The sequence below is a fragment of the Neofelis nebulosa genome, chromosome X, assembly GCF_028018385.1.
Source record: "Neofelis nebulosa isolate mNeoNeb1 chromosome X, mNeoNeb1.pri, whole genome shotgun sequence".
NCBI lineage: Eukaryota > Metazoa > Chordata > Mammalia > Carnivora > Felidae > Neofelis > Neofelis nebulosa.
In genome coordinates, this window is record NC_080800.1 from 32,126,912 (window position 1) to 32,154,626 (window position 27,715).

A 27,715-nucleotide genomic window follows, 5' to 3' on the forward strand; every position below is an offset into this window, starting at 1 on the left:
TTTGTTCATTTGTTTCTTAAATGCCATATATGAGTGAAATCATATGGTATTTGTCTTTCTCTCGCTAACTTATTTCACTTAGCATGATACTCTCTCCTTCCATCCTTGCTGTTGCAAATAGCAAAATTTTATTCTTTTTTATGGCTGAATAATATTACATGATATATATAAAACCTCTTTTTTATCCATTCATCTATTGATGGACACTTGGACTGCTTCCATAATTTGGCTATGCATTGGTTAATGCAGCAATGAACAAAAATAGGGCCACGTTTATCCTTTTGAATTAGTGTTTTTGTATGCTTTGGGTAAATACCCAGTAGTGCTATTACTGGATCATAGTGTAGTTCTTTTTTTAATTTTTTGAGGAATTTGCATACTATCTTCCACAGTGGCTGCACCAGTTTACATTCCCACCAACAGTGCACAAGGGTTCCTTTTCCTCCACATTCTCACCGACACTTGTTTCTAGTGTTTTGATTTTAGCCATTTTGATAGGTGTGAGGTGATATCTCATTGTAGGGTTTTTTTCAATTTTTTATTAAATTCCAGTTAACATACAGTGTAATATTAGTCAGGTATAGAGTTTAGTGAGTCATCCCTTACATACAACACCCAGTGCTCATCATAAAAAGTACCCTCCTTGATTTCCATCACCCATCTAGCCCATCCCCCCCCCCCACCTCCCCTTCAGTAACTCTCAATTTGTTCTGTATAGTTAAGATCTGTTTCCTGGTGTGCCTCTCTTTTTTGTCACCTATGTTCCTCTGTCTTGTTTCTTAAATTCCACATATGAGTGAAATCATATGGTATCTGTCTTTCTCTAACTTATTTCACTTAGCATAATATACTCTAGCTCCACCCATGTTGCAAATGGCAAGATTTCATTCTTTTTGATGGCTGAGTAATATATCATTGTGTGTGTGTGTGTGTGTGTGTGTGTGTGTGTGTGTGTGTGTGTATACACCAAGTTTTCTTTATCCATTCATCAATGGATGAACATGAACATTTGGGCTCTTTCCATAATTTGGCTATTGTTGATTATGCTGCCGTATACACTGGGATGCATGTGCCTCTTCAAATCAGTGTTTTTGTATACTTTGGTAAATACCTAGAAGTGTAATTGCTGAATCATAAGGTAGTTTTATTTTTAACTTTTTGATGGACCTCTGTACTGTTTTCCAAAGTGGCTGCACCAGTTTGCATTCCCACCAACAGTGCAAGAGGGTTACCCTTTCTCTGCATCCTCCCCAACACCTGTTGTTTCCTATGTCATTAATTTTAGCCATTCTGACAGGTATGAGATGATATCTCATTGTAGTTTTGATTTGCATTTCTCTGATGATAATTGATTTTGAGCATCCTTTCATGTGTCTGTAGGCTATCTGTATGTCTTCTTTGGAAAAATGTCTGTTCATGTCTTCCACCCATCTTTAAATAGGATTATTTGTTTTGGGGGTCCTGAATTATATAAGTTTTTTATATATATTGGATACTAACCCTTTATCTGATATGCCGTTTGCAAATATCTTCTCCCATTCTGTCAGTTGCCTTTTAGTTTCATTGATTGTTTCCTTTGCTGTGCAGAAGCTTTTTATTTTGATGTAGTCCCAAATAGTTTAGTTTTGCTTTTACTTCCCTTGCCTCAGGAGACATGTCTAGGAAAAATTTTAAAGATAGATGAAATGGGGCGCCTGGGTGGCGCAGTCGGTTAAGCGTCCGACTTCAGCCAGGTCACGATCTCGCGGTCCGTGAGTTCGAGCCCCGCGTCAGGCTCTGGGCTGATGGCTCAGAGCCTGGAGCCTGTTTCCGCTTCTGTGTCTCCCTCTCTCTCTGCCCCTCCCCCGTTCATGCTCTGTCTCTCTCTGTCCCAAAAATAAATAAAAAACGTTGAAAAAAAAATTAAAAAAAAAAAAAAAAGATAGATGAAATGTTTTTTTCCATACAATTTAATGGCTTGGGTTATGAAGTGGTTTAAGTAGAGACAATCAGGTAACCTACATTGATTCTTTTTTATGTATTATTATTCTGCTCCACCATAGCTATCCTTGTTATAACAGAGGCAGCATGACCATGATACTTTTACTTATCTCACATGTAAAACATATTTTTTACCTGTTTTTGAGATATAATGTACATGCCATAAAATGTCATTGTAAGTATACATTTCAATAATTTCTTTGAAAAATTATAGAATTTGTAATCATAATCACATTCAAGGTTTTGAACTCTCCCATTTCCCCCCAAATTTCCCTCAAGCCCCTGTTCCCACCCCCAGTCTCAGGCAACCAATGATTTGCTTTCTATCTCTATAACCTTGCCTTTTCTGGATATTTCATATAAACAAAATCACCCACTATGTAGTCTTTCTTTAACAAAAGAAACAAAAACAAAAACAAAACATTATTTTTAAACAGTGCTAGGTTTACATCAGATTGGAGAGGAAGGTATAGAGATTTCTCATATACCTCCTGCCCCCACTCATGTGTAGTCTTCCTGATTATAAACTTTACCCACTGGAATGGTATTTTTTTTTTTTTTTACCAGGGATGGACCTACATTGACATATTATAATCACCCAAAGTGCATAGTTTACCTTAGGGCTCACTCTTGGTGTTGTATATTCTATGAATTTGGAAAGAATAACAATGGCATATATGCATCATTACAATACAGAGTATTTGCACTCAAATTTCCTCCATGCTCTCCCTATTCATTTCTCTCATACCCCTGGAACCTTTCTATTGTCTCCTAGTTTTGCCTGTTTTCAGAACGTCATGAAATTGGAATCATATAGTGTGTAGGCTTTTCAATCTGGCTTCTTTTACTTAGTAATATGCATTTGAGGTTTATCCATGTCTTTTCATGACTTGATAGTGCATTTGTTTTTTAGCACTGAGTACTATTTCACTGGATGTACCACTGTTTATTTATCCATTCACCTACTGAAGGACATCTTGGTTGCTCCAAGGTTTTGGCAATCATGGGCAAAGCTTATATAAACATCTGGATGCAAGTTTTATTGTGGATGTGTTTTCATCTGTTTGGAGTAAACACCCAGGAATATGATTGCTGGATCTTATGGCAAAAATATGCTTAGTTTTGTAAGAAATTGCCAAACTATCATCCAAAGTGGCTATATCATTTTGTACTGTCACCAGTTATGAATGACAGTTCCTGTTGCCCTACATGCTCGTCAGCAAATGAAGCTATCAGTGTTCTGGATTTTGACTTATTTATTTATTTATTATTTTTAAAGTTTATTTTAATTCATTTTGAGAGGGGGAGGGGCAGAGAGAGAGAGAGAATCCCAAGCAGGCTGTACACTGTCAGCACAGAGCCCAGTGTGGGGCTTGAACTCACAAACCATGAGATCATGATCTGAGCTGAAATCAAGAATCAAATGCTTAACTGACTGAGCTACCCAGGTGCCTCTGGATTTTGGCCATTTTAAAAGAAGTGTAGTGGTATCTCGTAGTTTTAGTTTATATTTCCCTGATGACATATGATGCAATACATCTTTTCAAAGGCTTAACTTGACACCTATAGATCTTCTTTGGTGGAGTGTGTGATAAGGTCTTTGGCCCATTTTTTAAATTGGGTTGTTTGGGGTTTTTTATTCTTGAGTTTTAGAGTTCTCTGCCTATATTGCATAGCAGTCCATTATCAGATGTGTCTTTCACAAGTACTTTCTCCCAGTCTGTAGCTTGTGTTCTAATTCTCTTCATATGGCCCTTCATAGAGTAGAAGTTTTTAATTTTGCTGGGGTCCAATTTACCAATTTTTCTTTCATGGATTGTGTCTTTGCTGTTTTGTCTAACAAGGCATCCGCATACCCAAGGTCATCTACTTTTTCTTTTATTTTATCTTCTAGGAGCTTTATAGTTTTATGTTTTACATTTAGGTTTGTGATCCATTTTGAGTTAACTTTTGTAATGGGTATAAGGTACTTGTCTAGATCATTTTTTTTTTAATTTTGTATATGGATGTCCATTTGTTCCAGCACCATTTGTTGAAGAGACCATCTTTGTTCCATTGTATTACCTTTGCTCCTTTGTCAAAGATCAGTTGACTATATCCTTCTGTCTATTTCTGTTTCTGGGCTTTCTGTTCTGTTCACTAATCTGTTCGTTTGCCAATACCACACTGTCTTGATTACTGTAGCTTTATACTGAGTCTTGAAGTTGGGTAGTCTTATTCTACAACTTCCAAAGATATTTCAAATTATTAGATATTTTTGTTTACATGTGAATTGATTTAATGCATTCAAACAGTTTTCCAGGACTAGTGAAACAGTTTCAATGATTTCATCATAACTAAAAAGTTCTCAAATGCAATACTGGCAAAAAAAAAAAAAAAAAAAAAAGAAAGAAAGAAACAATTGGAAATAGGCTCCCCAAATTATACTTTTCGATTATACCCAATGTTGTTACCCTTTGCTACTTATATATATTTTATTCCACTAATAGTTCAGACGGTTTTTACTTTACGTTTGAACAATTGAAATTACCTCATTAGATTCTCTGCCTCTCGTCCCTTTCATTCCAATGTACTTTCTACATTGCTGTAAAACCAATCTCCTTAAAACAATGTTATTAACATGTGACTTCCCTTGTCAAAAGCATTTTATGGTTTCCTGTTGCTTTCCCAAGATGACATCTAAATCATGCATGCTGTTCATGGTCCTAGCTCACTCTGACCTTTCCAATTTCTTCTTTCTACTGTCTGAAACAGATTATTTGCTTCATTCTTAAGGAAAAAAGAGTCACTATTCTTATCCATTACTCCTCACCTGTCTTCAGTTTCTGTCTGTTTCTAAAATTTCCATCGTATCTCCTCTCCACATTTCTAAAATCTTCTCATTCCTCTTGTCATCACAATATAATCTTACTTGACCACTTATGTATGTACATATATACATATGCATACATATATACACATATATGTACACACATATATGCATATACATATATATACACACACATTACATATATATCTATTCCTTAGGCATCGTATATAGGATTTTTTTTGCAATTTCTATGTCTTTTGTATTTGCCGTCCTAGACTTTGTTCAGAATTAGTTCCCATTAAGTATCTAGTAATGAATCAAACTTAGAAAATAACTTAGAATTAGTCACTTTATTCATTCACCAAAATTTCCAAAGATTAATATTTCAGTTAGGCCAATAACAGGTATTCTCTTAGAAAACTTACTGTTGTTGTGTGCAAGAGAACAAAATGACATTCTACCTTAATATGGAAATATAAACCCAATATGAAACTCATAGTATGGTCACATTTTGGAGGGTTATAAGATTCTTAATGTGTTTTTATCCTCTAAATGCTTGAATCAGAGTTAGTATTCAATAATACTCATTTAATTGTGAAATCAACTAAAGGTACTGAGCTGATTCCTGCAGGCAAATTCAATTATTGCATATCATTAGGGAATAAGCATATGGAAAGGTGGTGTTTTATTCCAATTATATTTTACTCTAAAGAAAGGGAGATCCTCATGGGACCATGTTTTATTCATCTTTGTAAACTCACTACCTAGGTGCACAATAAACTATTTCAATCAACACGTATTTTAAACTGAGTCTTGAAGGTTAAGTTGTCATTTGCAACACAGATTAGGGAAGAGGGAGTGGAGAAGTTCCAGCAGGAGGGTATTATATATACAAAGTTCTAGAGGGATGAGACAGTGAGTTCTATTGAAAGAACTGAAAGTAGTTAGAATCGCTGGAATTAGGAGTACCATGGGGAGACTGGGAGCAGATGACATAGATTGGCATCCATTCAGAAGTACTTAACTAGAGAACCATTGGGCTCCTGGGCTCTATGATTCTATTCATTCATCATGCATTAGGGACAGAGCAGAATGATGTAGTGACCATTTCTGATTTATTAATTCAATAGTTATTGCACATCTCCCTTGTTCCAGTCCTCTGTGCTTATAAATCTGTTGTGTGGTCAACAATTAGAGTATATATTTGATCTTTTTTTTATCTCTCATTCTTTAAGAACATGAGATTCTAGAGCACAAAATCAACATTTAGTATTTTATACATTCTAGGACTTCAGTAAATAGTGATTAGTGAGTAAATGAATAAATTCATGAAATCAGAATAAAGGGAAACATCTCAAGGATCCACCTTATCCTTATGATCCACCTTATTATTGTTATCCACCTATTTATAATATTTATAATACTTATAAATATTTACAATATTTATAATACTTATAATATTTATAAATATAAATGTTTATGATACTTATAATAGGTGGATAATAATATTTAGAAATCACAAAAGTTAGAAAATAAAATATTAAATAGATATTTATTGTGTCACTATTTTAACTTTTTGTTCCATATAGAGTTTTGATGTCTATTTTAGTGTTTACTGATAAATAAATATATATATTATATCTCTCTATGTAATACCTTATTTTCCTTAATTGAAATTTAACATGGCCATTTAAAACACTTTGTCAGTGCATGTGATATCTCTAGATGATACAGAATTTTGATAGCAAAATTTACAAGTGATCAACTTTCAAAACAAATGCATTTGGGTGAATAACAAAGAAAAAGAGACAATTTATCTGGAAGAAATGTAATTTGCTGATGTAAGTTTGATAGGTATATAAGGCCCTAATGTTCCCTCCTAAGATGTAGTCATTGGGATTAGCTAAAAAAAAGGAAGGAGGAGGGTCCATGATATAAAATCCTCACATCTTGAGTCAAAAAATATCCTTTACCTTTTTCATAACAATTCAAAGATATTACTTTTTTTCTTCATAAAGAAGGAGATATAAATATTTCTTGATGTTAAAGCAGCAGCCTTGTAAATAGTTTAAAGCGTACTTTGAGTGGGTTTATAGTGCATGTGGTGAACAAGACCTTAAATCGCAAGATTGTTCCTTAAAAAAATGGATAATATTTAGAGGAGATTTAATCAATAAATGACACTATTAATAATTTTTTGTGGTCATAGGGCTAAACTCATTTGGATCAGGAAATGGGTAAAGCAATTATATGTTTTCAATTCTTCTATAAAATTATCACACTAATTTAATCTTTGGGAGTAAAGATCTATTTCTTTACACCAAAAAGTGAGAGATTGCTGAGGGTCTTATATGTACAGTACTGCAAAATGACCAATTATTCTTTTTTTATTTTAAATATAATTTATTGTCAGATTAGTTGCCATACAACACCCAGTGCCAACCCAACAGGTGCCCTTCTCAATGCCCATCACCCACTTTCCCCTGTCCCCAAACCCCCATCAACCCTCAGTTTGTTCTCAGTATTTTAAATTTTTTTTTCAACGTTTTTTATTTATTTTTGGGACAGAGAGAGACAGAGCATGAACGGGGGAGGGGCAGAGAGATAGGGAGACACAGAATCGGAAACAGGCTCCAGGCTCCGAGCCATCAGCCCAGAGCCTGACGCGGGGCTCGAACTCACGGACCGCGAGATCGTGACCTGGCTGAAGTCGGACGCTTAACCGACTGCGCCACCCAGGCGCCCCTGTTCTCAGTATTTTAGAGTCTCTTATGGTTTGCCTCCCTCCCTTCTCTGTAACTTTTTCCCCCCTTCCACTCCCCCATGGTTCTCTGTTAAGTTTATCAGGATCCACATAAGAGTGAAAAACCTGTCTTTCTCTCTATGACTTATTTCACTTAGCAGAATACCCTCCACTTCCATCCACATTGCTACAAAGGGCCATATTTCATTCTTTCTCATTGCCACATAGTACTCCATTGTGTATATAAACCACAATTTCTTTATCCATTCATCAGTTGATGGACATTTAGGCTCTTTCCATAATTTGGCTATTGTTGAGAGTGCTGCTACAAACATTGGGGTACAAGTGCCCCTATGCATCAGTACTCCTGTAGCCCTTGGGTATATTCCTAGCAGTGCTACTGCTGGGTCATAGGGTAGGTCTATTTTTAATTTTTGGAGGAACCTCCACACTGTTTTCCAGAGCGGCTGCACCAGTTTGCATTCCCACCAACAGTGCAAGAGGGTTCCCATTTCTCCACATCCTCACCAGCATCTATAGTCTCCTGATTTGTTCATTTTGGCCACTCTGATTGCAATTTTTCTTTTTTTAAGTTTATGTATTTATTTTGAGAGAGAGAGCAAAGAGCAGGGGAGAGGCAGAGAGAGAGGGAGGAGAGAATCCCAAGCAAGCTCTGCGCTGTCAGTGCAGAGCCGGACGCAGGGCTCAAACTCATAAACCATGAGATCATGACCTGAGCTAAAACCAAGAGTTGGATGCTTAACCAACTGAGCCACCCAGGTGCCCCCAAATGGCCAATTATTAAGAGCAGCCCCTGTAATACAAGAAAGGATGAGTGCCAGGAAATTCATGGCCAGTAGTATAGTAGCTGGCTTATGAACAGGCACCCCATAAATATTAATTGAAGGAATAAGACAAATTAAGGAGGAAAATTATTAGAAATTCATGTCTTCAGCTGCTCAGTATAGCCATATAGAGCATCTGGAGAAGGAGCAAAGTATTATCTTTGCCATGAGGAAGCAGAAATGTATAATACCATTGAGAGTTTTTAAAATGTTTATTTATTTTGAGATTTATAGATATTTTTTAAATGCTTATTTATTTTGAAAGAGAGAGAGAGAGCACACACACATGTGAATTGCCCAAATGGGCCGAGAGAGAGGGAAGGAGAGAATGAAGCAGGATTTGTGCTGTCAGCACAGAGCCTGATGCAGGGCTCGATCTCACAAACTGCAAGATCACAACCTGAGCTGAAATTGAGAGTCAGTCACTTAACCACCTGAGCCACCCAGGCGCCCCAAAACATACATCTTTGACAAGACTTTATTTTTAAAGCCAGTTTTTTAGGTATGCATAAAAACTGCACATGAAGTACAGAGAGTTCCCGTATACCCCCATCCCTAAACCCCAGCACAGTTTCCCCTATTAATAACACCTTGAATCAATGTGTTACATTTGTTACAATGGACACACCCATATTGATATATTATTATTAACTAAAGACCATAGTTTACATGAGGGTTTACTTGTTGTGTTATACAGTTATATGGATTTTGACAAATGTGTGTCAGACATTGCAGTATCATACAGAATAGTTGTCACTGCCCTAAAATCTCCCCATCTTTCACCTATTTATCCCTCCCCACTTTCTGAGCCCCTGGAAACCACTGATCTTTTTACTGACTCTGTAGTTTCATCTTTTCCAGAATGTCATGTGGCTGGGGTCATATAGTATGTAGCTTTTTCAGACTGCCTTCTTTCACTAGCAATATGCATTAAAGGTTGGTCCGTGTTTTTTTGTAGCTTCATAGCTCATTTCTTTTTAGAGCTGAAAAACGGACATTTTGGTAGATTCTAGTTTGGGGCAAGTATGAAAAAATGTTGCTGTAAACATTTATGCAGGTTTTTGCATGGATGTACATCTTCAAATCATTTTGACAAATGCTTAGTATTACAAATGTTGGATTGTAGAGTAAGCATATGATTAGGTAGGTAAGAAATGGCCAGATTATCCTCTAAAGTGGATAATTTTGCATCCCCAGCAGCAATGAATGAGATTTCCTATTGTTCTATATCTTTATCAGCATTTGGTGGTGTCAGTTTTTTTGCATTGTAGCCCTTCTAAAAACAGTGGTACCTCATTGTTTTAATTTACAGTTGCCTAGTGTTAATGACATTGAGCATGTTGTTATATGCTTATTTGCCACTTCTATATCTTCATTGATGAGGAGTTTAAGATTCTTTACCTATATTTTAATTGGATTTTTGATTTTGTTCTTGGTGAGTTTTAAGAATCATTTGTAAATTCTGGATATAAATCCTTTACAGGTACTTGTTCTGAAAAGATATTCTCTCAGTCTGTAGCTTCTCTTTTCATGCACTTAACAATGCCTTTGACAGAGAAAAACAAACATTTTAATTTTAATAAAGTTCACCCAATCAATTTTTTCTTTCATGGGTTGTACTTTTTTTTTTTAAGTAGGCTTCATGCCCACTGCAGAGCCCAACGCAGGGTTTAAACTCATGATCAAGACCTGAGCAGAGATCAAGAGTTGGACACTTAACCAACTGAGCCACCCAGGTGCCCCTCATGGGTTATGTTTTCAGTGTTATATATAAAACCTCATCACCAAACCCAAAGTTGCTTTTTTTTTTTGTATGTTCTCTTCTAGATATCTTACAGTTTTGCCATTTATATGTTGGCCTAACATCCACATTGAGTTAGTTTTTCTGAAAGGTATGAGATTTGAGTGTAGGTTCTTTATTGATTGATTGATTGATTGATTGCATATTGGTTTCTGATTTGTACAGTGCCATTTGTTGAAAGACCATCCTTTCTCCATTAAATTGCCTTTACTCCTTTGTCAGAGAACAGTTGCCTGTGTTTATGCAAGCCTGTATCTGGACTATCTACTCTGTTCCATTGATGTATATACCAAGTTTTTCACCTATACTGTACTACTTTTTTAAAAATTTTATGTTTATTTATTTTTGAGAGAGAGAGAGAAAGAGACAAAGCATGAGTAGGGGAGGGGCAGAGAGGGAGACAGAATCGGAAGCAGGCTCCAGGCTCCGAGCTGTCAGCACAGAGCCTAACGCGTGGCTCAAACCCACAAACTGCAAGATCGTGATCTGAGCCGAAGTCGGATGCTTAATCAACTAAGCCACCAAGGCGCCCCTATACTGTACTACTTTTATAGTAAGATCTGAAATTGGGTAATGCGAGTCCTGCAACTTCCTTTTACATTATTATATTAACTATTTTAGGGTTTTTGCTTTTTCATATAAACTGTAGAATCAGTTTTTATGTGTCTCAAAATAACTTTCTTATATTTTTATTGACATTTAATTAAATCTACAGATAACATTTGGAAGAATTGACATCTTAATAATATTGAGTTTTCCTAGGCATGAACATGGAAACTCTCTCCATTATTTAGTTCTTCTTTTGTTTCTTTATCAGAGTTTTATACTTTTCCTCATCTAGACCTTGTACATGTTAGATTTATACCTATTTACCTCATTTTTCAGTGCTAATGTAAATAGTGTTGTGTGTTGAATTTCAAATTCCCGTTCTCCATTGCTGGTACATAGGAAAATGGTTGGGTTTTTTTTAATGTTTATTTATTTTGAGAGAGAGAGAGAGAGAGAGAGCGCAGGGGAGGGACAGGAAGAGGGAGAGGCAGAGTATCCAAAGCGCTGACAGCCCAGAGCCCCATGCCGGGGCTTAAACTCACAAACTGTGAGATCACATCCTGAGCCAAAGTCAGACTTTTAACCAACTGAACTTCCCAGGAGCCCCGGAAAGTGCTTGATTTTTGTAATTAATTTTGTATTCTGCAACTCTGCTGTAATTGCTTATTATTTCTAGGTAATTTTTTTTTTGTAAATTTTTTGGGATTTGTTACATCATCTGATCAAGGTCAGTTTTATTTCTTCCTTTCTGATCTGCATACCATTTGTGTCCTTTTCATGTTTTATTATACTATCAAGGACTTCCAGTATGAAGTTGTATAGGAGTGGTGAGAAGGAACTTCCTCCTCTTGTTTTCAGTCTTAGGGAGTTTCTCATCATTAAGTTTGATGTTATCTGTAGGTTTTTTATAGACTTTTTTTTTTTATCAAATTGAAAAAGTTCACTTTTATTCCTAGTTTGCTAAGAGATTTTTTTTTTTTGTCATGAATGGGTGTTAGATTTTGTCTAATACTTTATCTGTATCTTTTGAAATGGTCATTTGATTTCTCGGATTGTTGATGTGATGAAATAAATTAATTCATTTTCAAGTGTTGAGGCAATGTTGCATACCAGGAATAAATCCCACTTGGTCATGTTGTATAATTCTTTTTATACACTGTTGGATATGAATTGCTAATACTTTGTTGAGGAATTTTGCATCTCTGTTGATGACAGATATTGGTCTTTAATTTTACTTTCTTGTAAGGTATATATCCTGCTTTCATATTAGGATAATGCTAGCCTCATAAATGAATTAGGAAATGTTTCCTCTGCTTCTATTTCTTAGAAGAGATTGTAGAGAATTGATATTACTTCTTATTTAAATATTTGGCAGAATTTGCAAGTAAGGGAAGCATATGTTTTTTTCAGAACAAGTATCTAAGACAAAGTACAAACAAAGACTTCTGCTATATCAAGGAATATATACTTCTGTGAAAATCTAGGAATATAAATGTGGAAACATCATGTTGAACTTTGGATTGAAGTTTAAAGTAGAGAGAAGGAAAGAAGATTATAGGTCATATAGAAGGATACTGGCCATGGGGGATAACCTTCTTATGCTAATGATAAAAATGGAAAAAAAAAAAAAAAGCACTGGGTGCTGTATGAAAACCAATTTGACAATAAATTTCATATTAAAAATTAAATTAAATTAAAATCTGCTTTAAAAAATGGCAAAGAAGCAAGATGAAGCAGAGTCAACCACTATCCATATATCTTCTTTTGATATCTTTGATAAGAATATTTAAATAACCTGTCTTACTGATAGGTTTACTATCAGAAGGATACTGTACTCTGCTATTAGTTTTAGCTTCATGATATAACTTCTTAATTATGTAGCAGTCATGAGTGTGAGAAATTATCACAATAATAAGGAAGGGAAATCTGGACATTTTGAGGTTTATAATGCTATGGTGCAGCTTATGAATAATTTATTCATTCTGAATTTTGGATTTTAGGAGGGTCACTAAAAGTCTCAAGGGTATCTAGAAGTATGAGAAAAACAGAATGAGGTGACCTCCTAAAATCTCTCACCACAGTTCTGGAAAACAAAAGATAACAAATAAATTTACCCTATGGGAGCAAAATATAAATGATGTTCATATCCAAAAAATAGTCTCACTACCCAAACCAGTAATAGGACATATTGCTTTCAGTCATTCATTCTTTTAATTTTTTTATTCATTTATTCAGTGGATTTGTTTATCACACAAACATTTAAACAAATATGAAAGTTTATCTCTTGTGACAAGAATTAAGGGTGTTGTGAATGCATATAATGAGGAGATTTGGCTAAGGCATGGAGGCCAGGGAAACTTCCTTGGGGAAAGGTTTGAAGATTTACAGGAAGAAGGTGAAGAGGAAGGGAAGAGCATCACAGGCATAAAAAACATATGGGCGAAGATTCTTTAGTGGGAGAGAGCTAGATATGAACAGGTGGCCAAGGAACACCAGAGTGGATAAGAAAATGTGTCTTCGGGGGTATGGAGGGTAGGGAGATGCTGGAGAGGTCATTTGGAGCCAGACTATGCAAGGCTTTTTAGGTAGAATGACCAGAAAATTCACTGTCCAAAGGGGAACTTACTGGAGAATGAAAGACTCAATTAATAATTAGGCTTGGCAACAAAGTAAGCTGGGTCAGGTCTGAGCAAACCAACACTTAGAGTTCTTACTGGCCATGGTAAGAACTTTGCTCTTTATCCAAAGAATAATGGAAAGTCATTAAAGTATTATAATCACAGGAACGATCTATCTGGAAAAAGAACACTTCAGCTGAAATGTATATAAAGAATAAGTATGAAAAGAGGTGGGCTATTTAGTTGTTGCTGTTGTCTAGACAATAAGGGATTGGTTGGATACTTGATGGGAGAAGTAGAGAGGGAAAATCTATAGAATAGAGAGGCTTCATAGAGATTAAATCTGTGAATTTAATAATGGATTTAGAGACCAAGACATTATACCTTGTTAGAGATTATTCAGTAATGAGCCCTGGGATTACCTATCTGGTAGAAGACATCATGATATCGCATGGATGTTGGATTATATGACCTGTGATTTTAGAGTGATTGTAAAAGGTACATTATGTTTAATTTGTCTCCAAATGTTTATTGCTAATATATAGAAGTACAGATATGTGTTTATCTTGTGTCCTCCGAATTTGCTGAAATTTATTTGTTCTACAAGCTTTGTTGTTTGGTTTTTGGTTTTTTGTTTTTTGTTTTTTGTTTTTTTGATTCCTTGGCATTGTCTACATAGACAGTCATGTCTTTTATAAATAGGGACAGTTATATTTCTTCATTTCCAATCAGTATGACTTTATTTCATTTTATGCCTTATTTCACTGGCTAGGACTTCCAGTACTGTACTGAAGGAGAATGGGGACAGTAGACATCATTGCCTTTTTTCCCCAAACTTACCTGGAAAGCATTCAGTCATTTATCATTACCTATGATGTAAGCTATGGGATTTTTACAGCGAATTCTCATCAAGTTGAAGTTGTTTCCCTCTGCAGTAGATTCCTAGAACTGCTGTTACAAATTACCACAATCTGGGTGGCTTTAAACAGTAGACATTTATTCTGTCACAGTTCTAGAGGAGAGATGTCAGACATCAAGGTGTTGGCAGGATGATGCTTTCTCTCTAAGTTCTAGGGGAGAATTGGGTCCATCCCTTTTTCTTTGCTTCTGGGGTTGACCTCAAACCTTGAGCTTCCTTGCTTTGTGGACGCATCTGATGCCATGTCATATGCCATGCTCTTCGTGTGTGCTTCTCTGCATCTCTTCTTGTAATAACATCTGTCATCTTAGATTAGAGCCCACCTTAATTCAGAATGTCTTCATCTTGACTTGATTACATACACAATGATCCCATTTTCAAATACACTCATATTCACAGGCACTGGGGGTTAAGACTTCAGCATACATTTTGTGGAAGACAGTTCCTAATTTCCCTACTCTGATTTTCTAAGAGTCCTTATCAAGAATGGGTGTTGAATTTTGTCAGATGATTTTTCTGCACCAATTGATGGTATCATGCTGTCTTTCTTCTTTGGCTTGTGGACATGGTGGATTACACTGATCAGATTTCAAATATTGAACTAAATTTGCATTTCTGGAATAAAGTCAACTTGGCCTGGATATATATTGTGTTTTATCCATTGCCAGATTAGTTTGCTAAAATTTGGTCAGGATTTTTGTACCTAAGTTTATGAGAAATATTGGCTTATAGCTTACTTACAAATTGTTATTATTGTCATTACTATTATTAGTGTACTGTCTCTGTCTCGTTTTGCTAAATGGGTAATGCTTGGTACAAAAAAATGAGTTTCAGAAATGCTCCTTTCTCTTCTATTTTTTGGAAGATACTTTATACAGTTGGCTGTAATTCTCCTTTAAATGATTGGCAAAATTGGAGCACCTGGGTGGCTCAGTCAATTAAGCGTTGGCTTCAGCTCAGGTCGTGATCTCACAGTCAGTGAGTTCGAGTCCCACATCGGGCTCTGTGCTGACAGTTCAGAGCCTGGAGCCTGCTTTGGATTCTGTGTTTCCTTCTCTCTCTGCTCCTCCCCCACTCATGTTCTGTCTCTCTCTGTCTCTCAAAAATGAATAAACATTAAACAAATTTTTTTTTAATGATTGGCAAAATTATCCAGTGAAATCATGTGGGCCTGGAAGTTTCCCTTCACTAGCTTTTTAAAATTACTGATTTAATTACTTTAATAGTTGTATACTTATTCAGCTTATTTATTTCACATTGTGTGAGTTGTAATGGCTCTTGCTCGGTAACTGTTCCTTTTCTTGTAAGTTATCAAATATAGGGGTGCCTGAGTGGCTCAGTCAGTTAAGAGGCTGACTCTTGATTTCAGCTTAGGTCATGATCTCACAGATGGTGAGTTTGAGCCCTGTATCCAGCTCTGTGCTCACAGTATGGAGCCTGCTTTGGATCCTCTGTATCCCTCTCTCTGCCCCTCCCCCACTCATGCTCGCTCTCTTTCTCAAAAATAAATAAATGTTAAAATTTTTTTAAGTTATCAAATATATGTGTGTAGTTATTTCTAATATCCCCTTACTTTTTATATCTGCAGTGCTTATGTGGTATCCCCTCTTTCATTTCTCAAATTGGTTATTTGCAGCTTTTCTTTTATCACTATGAATTGTGCTAGCAGGTTGTCACTTTTATTCACCCTGTTGAAAGTATCAACTTTTTGTTTCATTGATTTTCTCTGTTGATTTTCTGTTTTGATTTTAATTGACTTCTCTTATTTTTGTTGTCTTTTACTTGCTGTGGGTTTACTTTGGTCTTTTAAAATTAGTTACCATTATTTTTATTGTGGTTAGAATATTTAAGATCTATTCTTTTTCTAATGTTTATTTATTTTGAGAGAGAGAGAGACGAGAGAGAGAGAGTAAGCTGGCAGAGGGGCAGAGAGAGAGGGAGAGAGAGAGTCCCAAGTAGGCTCTGCACTGATACATGCAGGCCTCAATACCACACACTGCGAGATCATGACCTCAACCCAAATCAGGAGTCAGACGCTTAACCACCTGAGCCACCCAGGCACCCCTAAGATCTATTCTATTAGTAACTTTTGAGTATATGATACAGTATTCTTAACTATAGTCACCATATCACATTGGATCCTCAGAACTTGGTCATCTTATAAATGGAATTTTATACCCTTTGACCAACATCTCCCCATTTCCTCTACCTCCCAATTCCTCTCAACTACCATTCTACTCTCTGTTTCTATGAGTTCCGCTTTTTTAGATTTCACATATACGTGAGCTCATAGAGTATTTGTCTTTCTCTGACTTACTTAGCATAATGTCCTCAAGGTGCATCCATGTTGTTGAAAATGACAAGATTTCCTCTTTCTTCTGGCTAAATAATATTCCATTGTAAGTATATATCACATTATCTTTATCCATTCAGCTGTCAGTAGATACTTAGATTATATCCATGTCTTAGCTTTTTGTGAGTAATGCTGCAGTGAACATGGGAGTGCAAATATCTCTTCTAGTAGTGATTTCATTTATTTTGGTCATATACCCAGAAGTGGAATTGCTGGATCATATAATAGGTCCATTTTTTAATTTTTTGAGGCACCTCTATACCATTTTCCATAGTGGTTGTAAAAATTTACATTCCTACCAACAGTGTTCAAAGGGTCCCTTTTTCCACGTCCTCACCAACACTTGTTGTCTCTTGTCTTTTTGATGAGACTAACAGGTGTGAGGTAATATCTTATTGTGGTTTTGATTTGCATTTCCCTGATGTTAGTAATCATCATGTACATGTTGGCCGTCCATATGTCTTCTTTGGAAACATGTCTATTCAGGTTCTCTGCCCGTATTTTAACTGAATTATTTGTTTGTTTGCTATTGAGTTATATGAGTTCCTGATATATTTTGGTTATTACCCTCTTAAAGATAGATGGTTTGCAAATATTCCCTCCAGTTCCTCAAAATTCTACAAAACTGAGCAGAAGCTTTGTAGTTTGAAGTAATCCCACTTGTTTGTTTCTGCTTTTGTTGCTCATGCTTTTGGTGTCATACTGGAAAATCATTGCCAAGACCAATGCCAAGGAGCATTTTCCCTGTGTTTTCTTGGAGTTTTATAGTTTCAGGTCTCTTTTTTTAAATATTTTATTTTTTTTACATTTATGTATTTTTGATAGAGACAGAGCACAAGTGGGGGAGGGGCAGAGAGAGAGGGAGACACAAAATCTGAAGCAGGCTCCAGGCTCCAGGCTCTGAGCTCCGAGCGCCGAGCTGTCAGCACAGACCCCAACACGGGGTTCGAACCCACAAACCACAAGATCATGACCTGAGCCGAAGTCGGACACTTAACCGAGTGAACCACCCCATCGCCCGAGTTTCAAGTCCTAAATTAAGTCTCTAATCCATTTTTTTTTAATTTTCATGAATGGCTTAAGTGTCCAATTTCATTCTTTTGCATAGAATTATCCAGTTTTCCTAGAGCCATTTAATTAAGAGACTGTCTTTTCCCCATTGGGTATTCTTGGCTCTCTTATCAAATATAAGTTGACAGCATATGTGACAGTTTATTTCTGGCTTTGGCCTCTCAATTCTGTTCTGTTGTACATGTCTGTTTTTATGCCAGAACCATACTGTTTTAATTACGATAGCTTTGTAATATAGTTTGAAATAAAAAAAAAATGTTATTCCTTCAGCTTTGTTCTACTCAGGATTGCTTTATCTATTCAGAGTCTCCTATGGTTTCATGTAAATTTTAGGATTCTTTTTTTTTTTTTCTATTTCTATGAAAAATGCCATTGGGATTTTGATGGAAATTGCATGGACTCTATAGATGGCTTTGGTTGTATGGATATTTTGACAATATTAATCCTTCCAATCCCTAAACACAGTATACCTTCCTATTTGTCTATTTCTTTCATCAAAATCTTAGAGTTTTCAGTGTAAAGATCCTTAACCTCCTTGGTTAAATTTATTACAAAGTATTTTATTCTTTTAGATGCTCTTGTAAAATGGGACTCTTTTCTCTATTTTTCAGATAGTTTGTTGTTAGTATAAGGAAACGCAACTGATTTTTGTATGTTGATTTTCTATCCTGTAACCTAAAAATTTTGCTTATTGATTCTAACAGATTTTTTGGTATAGTCTTCAGGATTTTCTATATGTAAAATCACATCATCTGTAAGAAAAAAGGTGATTTTACTTCTTTTCTGATTTGGATGACTTTTATTTCTTTTTCTTACCTAATTGCTCTCACATGGGCTTTCAGTACTGCGTTGAGTAGAAGCAGTAAGAGTGGCACCTTTGTCTTATTCCTGATCTTAGGGGAAAAGCTATCAACCTTTCACTACTGAGTGTGATGTTAACTATGGGCTCGTCATATATGGCCTTAATTATGTTAAGGTTTGTTCCTTTTAAATCCAATTTGTTGAGAGTTTTTATCATGAAAAGATGTTGAATTTTGTCATATGCCTTTTTTGTATCTATTTAAATGATCATGTAATGTTTATCTTTTATACTGTTAATGTGGTGTGTCATATTTATTAATTTGTTTATTCGAACCACCTTTGCATCCTAGAGATAAATCCCACTTGATTGTGGCATATGAAACTTTTAATGTACTGTTGAATTCAGTTTGCCAGTCTTTTGTTGAGAATTTTTGAACGTGTATTTATCAGGAATATTGGCTTTTAGTTTTCTTTCCTTGTAGTTTCCTTACCTGGCTTTGCCGTCAGGGTAATGATGATCTTGTAAAATAAGTTGGAGAATGTTTCTTTTTCTTCATTATTTTGGAAGAATTTAAGAAAGATTGGTATTAATTCTTTTTAAAATATTTGGTAGAATTCACCAGTGAAACCATCTGGTCCTGGGATTTTCTTTTTTGGCAGGTTTTTAGTTACTGATTCAATCTCCTGACTCATACTGCTCTCTTGGCATTTAAGGTAGCAGTCACCTCCTCCATCTTTACTGACTGGTTTCAATAAAGAAATACCTCTTTCAGTCCTACTTGGGATTCTGAGTCTTTGTCAGTGCTTTTCTATGTGTATGTCTGCTCCATACCTCTTACTCTATTGTTATGGCAAAATTCTGTCCACCATGTCAAGCCACTCTGAGGGCTGACAGCCTCCCTTTCACCTTCCCTTGGGTGGTGCTGAATGTTCAATTTTGTGGTTCTTACAGACCTTCAGAGTTGGGCAGATTTCTGCACATTACTCACTAGCCACCTATAAAGGTTCTCTCTTGCTACTGTAGGGGGCAAACACAAGGAAGTCACCATGGGGTGAGAATGTATGGGGGCAAGGCACCCAGAGTGCTAGGGATGCTTGTGGGCTAGCTGGGGGATCTGCAGGTGAAGTATCCCCATTGGTTCTGTGTGGGCTTTTTTTCTTTTCTTTTCTTTCTTTCTTTCTTTCTTTTTTCTTTCTTTCTTTCTTTCTTTTTTTTTTTTTCGATGTCTATTTTTGAGAGAGAGACAGAGAGAGAGCACAAGCTGGGGAGGGGCAGAGAGACAGAGGGAGAGAATCCCAAGCAGGCCCCTTGCTATGAGCACAGAGCACCATATGGGGCTCAATCTCACAAATCTCGAGGTCATGACCTGAACTGAGATCCAGAGTCAAAGGCTTAACTGACTGAGCCACCCAGGCATCCCTGTGTGGGTTTCTTAGAGTCTGTGACATAGTAGTATCCATGTCCCTTTAATGTCTTCTAAGAGTCCTATGCTTACTCTTCCAGCAGCTCCTCTGCCAGGGGGAGTCCTGGTAGGTAGGGACCTTTTTCCTTCCCTGTAGCCATGACCACAGTCAGCAAGTCAGTCGCCTGGATATGGAGCTGCATTCTCAAAATGGCTGCCCTCAGTCTTAGACTGCACCAAAGTTTCATGCACAATCTCCTACATGGATCCCAAAGCTCCCACAAAGGTACTTTTGTCTATGGATGGATACCATATTATTGTTCTTATGGAAGATATGAGTGAAGGACATCTTATTCAGTCATCTTTTGATGTTGTTCCTGTTTTTATCATTTTTTAGTTTTTTGAAGTCAGAGCTTAGAGTATTGATTTGAGATCTGTACTTTGTTCTATTTTAAGTATTTGTTGTGATAGATTTCCCTCTAGGCACTGCTTTAGCTGCATTTCACAAATTTTGATATGCTATATTTTCATATTTATTCATTTCTAAATGTATTTTGATTTCCTTTGGGCTTCCCTTTTATCAAGAAAAGTATGGTTTATTTTACACATATTTTAGAAGACTTCTGTTATCTTTCTGTTATTGATTTCCAGTTTGATTCTATTATGGTCAGAGAACATACTCTATGATTTAAGTCATTTTTATGTTTATTGAAAAGAATGAATATTTTTCTTTTGTTGGATGGAGTGTTCTGTGAATATGTATTAAAGCTTAGAGTTCGATCATATTGTTCACTTCCTTTGGTTTTTTTTTTTTTTTTTTTTTTTTTTTTTTTGATGATTTTCTGCCCCATGCTTCTAAAAATTGATGAGGGGGGAGTATTGAAATCTCTAGGCATAATCGTATTTCTGTTTCATAATTGTATTTCTAATTCATAATCTATTTCTTTTTTTCTGGTGTTACTCTATGTCTTTTTAAAGTTCTGATATTTGGTACATGCAGATATGCAAACATAGGATTTCTGCATCATTTTTGGTGTATTTACTCTTTATCATATATCTTTCTTTGATAAATGTATTGCTTTGAAGTCTATTTTATCTGATACTAATACAGATATTACTATTTTACCTGATATTAATATAGATATTACTACTGCTCTACTCCTGCTTTTTAAGAAATAAATGATTCCATGGTATAATGTTTCTCATCCTTTTACTTTTAATCTACCTATGTCATTAATTTGAAGTAAATTTCTCATAGGCAGCATCTAGTTTGATCATCTGTTTTTTTTTAAATCAGTTTTTTTTAAGTTTATTTATTTTGAGAGAGAGTGAGGGAGGGAGGAGCAGAGAGAGAGGGAGAGAAAGAATCCCAAGCAGGCTCCACACTGTGAGTGCAGAGCTCCACGTGAAGCTCAAACTCATGAAACTATGAGATCATGACCTGAGCCGAAACCAAGAGTCGGATACTTAACCGACTGAGCCACCCAGGTGCCCCTGATCATCTATTTTTGATTTGCTTTGCTGATCTCTTATCTTCCATTGGTGTGAATTTGCATTACTAATATCTAAAGTAATTATTAATATCTTAAATTTATTTCTGCCATTTTATTATTCATTCTGTTTGTTCACTTCCTTTCCTCTACTTCCCTTTTCTTGCCTTTCTATTGGTAATCTGAACTGTTTTTAGAACCCGTTGTTATTTACCTATAGTTTTTTAAATATATGTGTCATTGCATAGTTTGTTTTTAGTAGTTGATGTCAATATTACCATATTCATATGCAACAATTCAGTCTACTGCTATAGACATTTTTCTACCTCGAGGTAAGTATGTAAACTTCATTTTCATTTGCTTCCTTCACCCTCCTCACTTTTTAAATGTAAATGTCTTAAATATTGTCATTATATATATTGAGCATCATGCCTGATGACACTATAATTTTTGCTTCACTTGTAAAATATAATTGTAAAAACTCATGAGAAGGATAGTCCATTGTACTTACCCCTATTTTTCCTCACTCCATTGTTTTTCTTTCCTCCTGAAGAACCAGCCTCCTTCTATTTTCATTTATTTTTGTTAAAAGAACTTCCTTTAACTATTCTATAAGGTTAGCTCTGCTAGTGACACATTCACTTAGCTTTCCTTAATCTGATCCTGTCTTTACTCTCCCTTCATTATTGAAGAATATTTTTGTTTGATATAGAATTCATGGTTCAGAGTTCTTTTCTCTCATTAGTTGAAAAATATTGTGCCACTTCCTTCTGGCTTGCATGGTTTCTGAGGAGAAATGTGCTGTCATTAAATTGTTGTTCCCCTGTAGGTAACATTGCATTTTCTCTAGTCTCTTTCAAGATGTTTTCTTTGATTTTAGTTTTCAGAAGTTTGCTTATGAGTCTTGTCATTTAATGTCTACTGTCTCCATTAGCTTGAGTTCAACGAAGAGAGGGACTAGGACTGTCTTGGTCAGTGCCAGACAATTATTAGATGATTAATAAGAGATGCTTAACAAGTATGCTTTGAAAGAATGAAAATCCCCAAGTATTTTGATTTCCATGACAATAAGTAACAGTGATTATTTCATATAAATTTGCCTCAAAATGTACTTAGGAACAAAATAAATGCTTGATGCATTTCTTAGGTTTCTGGTAAATACTAGCATACATAATTATTTGTGGTTTCTATTGAAAAATCTTGTAAAACTTTTAAAAACATTTTTTAAAGTTCAGTCATAGTTTGTTAAGAAGTGTCTATTTGTATCCCTATTTACTGCATAAAACCATGACATCCATATATTTGGTGTCTTTGCAAAGTAAATTGTTTACTGTAATCAAGAAAATTTTTAATGGCTCAATCAGCTACAAATAAACACAGTTATGGGCATGATTAGAACTCTGCTCTTCTAATAACTTAATAAATATTCTTTACTGATTGGCCTGTATAACTTTCTCATTTTGGTCAGTTTTAAACTATCACCTTTGCAATCAGGAGTGCAAAAATGACTTTCTGTTTATTGGCAGGCAAGAAATTTTAATATCATAATTGTTTACTCTGAGAAAATTGCCTCTTGAGCAGGAAATCCATTTTCCTTCATCCGGTTTTATATGTACATCTGGCCTGCACAACACTTGGGCTTTGCCCACAGTCTTCATTATTACAGGTCTGTTTTAGATGATCTACAACATGTTTCCCTTACAGGTGAAAATTAACTAAAGAGAAGCAAGAGTTGCTCCCTAAAATATGAGAAAGTGAACTGATTTCATAACCTGTATGGGCCTTTAATGAGTAAAATGATCTTTATTCTTTCCCGGTTGTGGGAAATAAATAATTCATAGAGTTCAGACTATCTGAGCCATTGTATTCTATCCTTGTTAATATTAATTAATCACTGTGTAATATTATCCTGTGTTTAACTTAATGAAAAGGTAGAAACGAAAGCATTTGAATTCAAAATAACACAAATTCCATCCTTCATTGCCTTATTTGGGATTGCTTTTGACAGCTACAATTATATAATTCAATAATCAGTTATAAGAGATTACAGTTTTAAAAGTCTGAAAATTTGGGGTATACTTATAAAGGAAAACAGTCAATAAAGATATAAAATGAAATGTATGAGTTTTCTGGAAGAATAGCATCATGATTATTTCGTCTAAATTGAAAAATTACTCTCATTGGTCTATTTTCTCTCCAGATCTAATTGGAAACCCCTTGCATTTGCATAGTTAGTGGAAGAGAGACATCAACCAAGGCCCATGTTTACTGTCAGAAGGAGGAAAGACTATGCATGTTACATCCTACTGAATATCCATTTTAATTCAGATACCAATATGATTCATTCCCCCCAATGTCTTGGAAAATATCCTAGTTTGTATAGGCTCTGACCATATCTGTAAAAATATTTTACAGATAAGCTGAACCTGATATTTTTTATGATACAAGGTCAAGATTGCATCTATGTCTCACTCAGCCTTCTCAAAGTAATAAATTAGGAGCTCAGTTCTCACTTTCTTGATTTCTTTACATTAACTTTTTTCTCAATTCAATCCCAACTGATTTGGAACATACTTTCATACTTTCAGTTGGTGTTTGGAAAAATTAAGACAGTTACAAAATCAATTTCTTCGAACTGCCATTGAATTTACTTTTGTGTTTTCACTGGGCATCTTGATTTTTTTAATATCTTGAGGGTTATTTTTTTAATGCTACAACAGAAACTGTGTGGCATATGATTCAGTTTCTAAAACAATACAGTTTTTTTATGCCCTTGTATATTTTTTAAGTCAGAGAATAAGGCAATTACGGCAATGTATTTGTGTAGAAGAAGCAAAAGGGAAACAATCATTCTTCTTTACAATTCTTTTCTGTGTTCAGTTTTAATTAATATTACAGATATTCTTTCAAGTGTTTTATGTAAGATTAGAAGCAGCTAAAAATTTTTTGAAAATAAAAATAAAATCAGAAGCAGCTAATATCTTTTATTATAATGTATTTCCAGAAACATTAAGTGCCAAGAGAGTCTCAACAGAAATCTTAAATATACCTGTACTTTTATAGATTTCAATAAACATTTTCCTAGTGGATGATTGCATTTCTCAGAAATTTTAGGATATTTCATCATATATGTCAAATGCACTCAAAATATGAAATAAAATTTGATTCTTATGTGCTGAACTCTGACAGCCCTCTTATATTGAGTAAATGAATTAAAGTTACTGAAATATCCAAAAATGCCAACAGAATATTTTCTAAAGTATAGATTTTAGCTTTGTTCAGTTTCCACTCTGAAGATGTAATAATGCAACCCTTATATTATTGACACAGGAGGATTTTTTTAAAGATTCAACAGAAAATAGAATTGTCCTCATTAAACACATTTAGTGTGCAGATTTGGGATACATTTTTGGTACATTTTAATGGTTGAAGCTCTCTCATGAAGGTGCAATCACATATTGATCATGTCTACAGTCATCTGAAGGCATGACTGAGCTAGCCGATCAAAATGGTTAACTCTGACAGTTGGCTGTGAATGCTAGTTGTTGGCTAACAGTGCAGCTCTCGTTGGCAAATAGTGCCTACATGTAGTGTCTATATAACGTGTGTCTCAAGTAGTTGGATTTTGTACATGGTGACTTCTTCCTCATAGTATGCATTCCAAAAGAACCACATGGCATTTTCTGACATTGACCTAGAAGTTATGCAACATCACTTCAGCCACATCCTGTTGGTTACAAGAGAGTCACTATGCTGGCTTGGATTTATGAAAGGGAATGGAACGTAGGCCTCACATTTCAATGGCAGAAGTGTTAAAAGAATGTGTCAGTATGCTATAGTGGAATCTACTTACTTGAGTATTTTAAGCATCTTCTAAGTCAATAAACTCTCCCCAGGTTCCTCCTAGATATCATCATCAGCTGGAATTCTTCTTGAGTGACAAGGCTCAGATCATGGTGGGCAACATACCAAGCAGCAGAAGGGGGTGAATTTATTCTCTCTTCATGGATCAATTTTCTAGGGCATTTGAAAACTATGCTGTACCAAGTCTGTCTTTACATTTATATTAGGTGACTCATTGATGTAGATAAGCTACTGACTATATCCAGTTTACTTCCCATCTCTGAGGAGGCTATACCTGGTCAGGTGTTAGAAATCTCAAGTCATTCAGAAGATCTATGAAATTAGTGGGGGAATGTGTGAAAAAGAAACAAGATGGGTCAGGAAGTCAGATTGACCTAACCATATTCAGCATTTGACAAGCTTCCCCACAAACCAACTCAGCATCTCCTGGTTTTTGTTCTTTTTAGGGTGTTTTTTTTTTGTTTTTCAGTTATCAAGAGTGAAGTAAGTTCTGAAGGTAAATGACTCTGTGCCCTAATGACTACCCATTTTTCTTGTTTGCTGAGCATACAGGGAAGGGAAAAGAGCAGAAAATACTGTATGGCAAGCCATGAAGTGGTAGCTATTCTGTCTCTTAAATTAATCCATACAACATAGAATCTCCAGGCAAGGAGGAAAGAGAAGGAACCAAGAAAGGCTATTTTAAGAAATACAGTTCATTTTATATTTTCATTATTTAAAAGGACCATAGTTTGGGGCACCTGGGTGGCTCATTCGGTTGAGTGTCTGACTTCAGCTCAGGTCATGATCTCACAGTTACTGGGTTCGAACCCTGCATCTAGTTCTGTGCTAACAGGTCAGAGCCTGGAGCCTGCTTCGGATTCTGCATCTCCCCCTCTCTCTGCCCCTCCCCCATACTCTCTCTCTCAATCTCTCTCCCTCTCTCTCTCTCTTTCTCTCTCTCTCTGTCTCAAAAATAAATAAACATTAAAAAAATTAAAAAGACCATAGTTTGTTGAGGGATAATTGTGGGTATGATGATTTAGAGATGCAAAATGTTCTGAAGAGTTCAGAGAAACACATAGGAGAATTCAGAGATTCAAAACAGCTTATCTATTGTTCTTAGTGATATTGTTATTTAAAAAAAAACCCTGAAAATAATGGGTTTTCAGTAAAGATCAGAGCTGTGTTAAATACAGGACAATATGAGTCCACTTAAGTTAACATTCATTATCACCCCATTTTTCTTATTCCTCTGCTGCTCTACATAAGAACAACACAGTAAACAAAATAGTAAATATGTGTTTCATTCCTACTAAATGTTTAGCATGTATAGAAGTATTTAATTTTTAAGATACTACTAAATAGGTATCACTGTATCCACTTTACCTAAACACACACACACGCACAAACACACATCTTTACACAATCACTGCAAAGAACAAAGCGAATTACCAGCTTTGGTAATGTGTAGTAGGCAGAGTGTCCATTTAGATAAGATGCCTCAGCTCCTGTCTCCTCTCCTCCAGTTGACACCTCAACAGAGAAACCCTTCTTCACATCCTATCTCAGCTTGGTATCCTATCAACCTCACATTCAGACCGTTCTGAGTTGTGGTAGGCTAGAGAACATGTCAAACCTCCGAGCTGTATTTTCAGTATCGGTAGCCCTGGGGACACTGATCAATATTTCTGTTCCTTTAGAGGTTTATAGCTAGCATTAACTTTGGCAGATGTAAGCAAAATAGGCACCCTACTGAACAGTATAATTTAAGAAATGCCGCATACTTGAAGGGTTAGTTTCTGTAAGTATCTGTCCTAACTGGGATTTGCAATTCTTCTGTCAAAAGTTTATTCTTTACTGTTAAGGTTGTTATTTTTAATTTTTTTTTTCAATTTTTTTCCAACTTTACTTAGGTATGATTCACAAATAAACATCGTATATATTTAAGGTGTACAACTCAACAATTTGATATACATATGTATTGTGAAATGATTCTCCAAATCACAGTAATTAACCTATCCACCTCACATAGGTACCTTTTTTGTGTGTGTCAAGAACACTAATGATTCACGGTCTTAGTAAATTTTGAGTATACAATACATTATTAACTATAGTCTCCATGCTGTACATTAGATCTCCAGAATTTATTTATCCTAGTCTGAAAGTTTGTACCCTTTGACCAAAATCCTCCCCTTTCTTCCAATCCCCAGCCCCTGGGCAATCACTGTTGTACTCTGCTTATATGAGTTCTACTTTTTTTAGCTTTTACTTATATGTGAGATCATGTAGAATTTGTTTTTCTGCATCTGGTGTATTTTACGTAGCATAACGTCCTTCAAGTTCATCTATGTTGTTGCAATGACAATGTTTAACTGTTTTCTTTATGGTTTAATAATATTCCACTTTATATATAAACCACATTTTCTTTATCCACTCATCTGTTGCTGGACACTTAGGTTATTTCTATATCTTGGCTATTATGACTAA

General features: G+C 35.5%; 1 protein-coding gene across 1 annotated transcript in view; it reads left to right on the forward strand.

Moving 5' to 3' along the window:
- CFAP47 (cilia and flagella associated protein 47) overlaps nt 1-27,715 on the forward strand; it is a 540,470-nt gene that overhangs the window by 499,996 nt on the left and 12,759 nt on the right. The gene's annotated exons all lie outside the window — the stretch shown is intronic.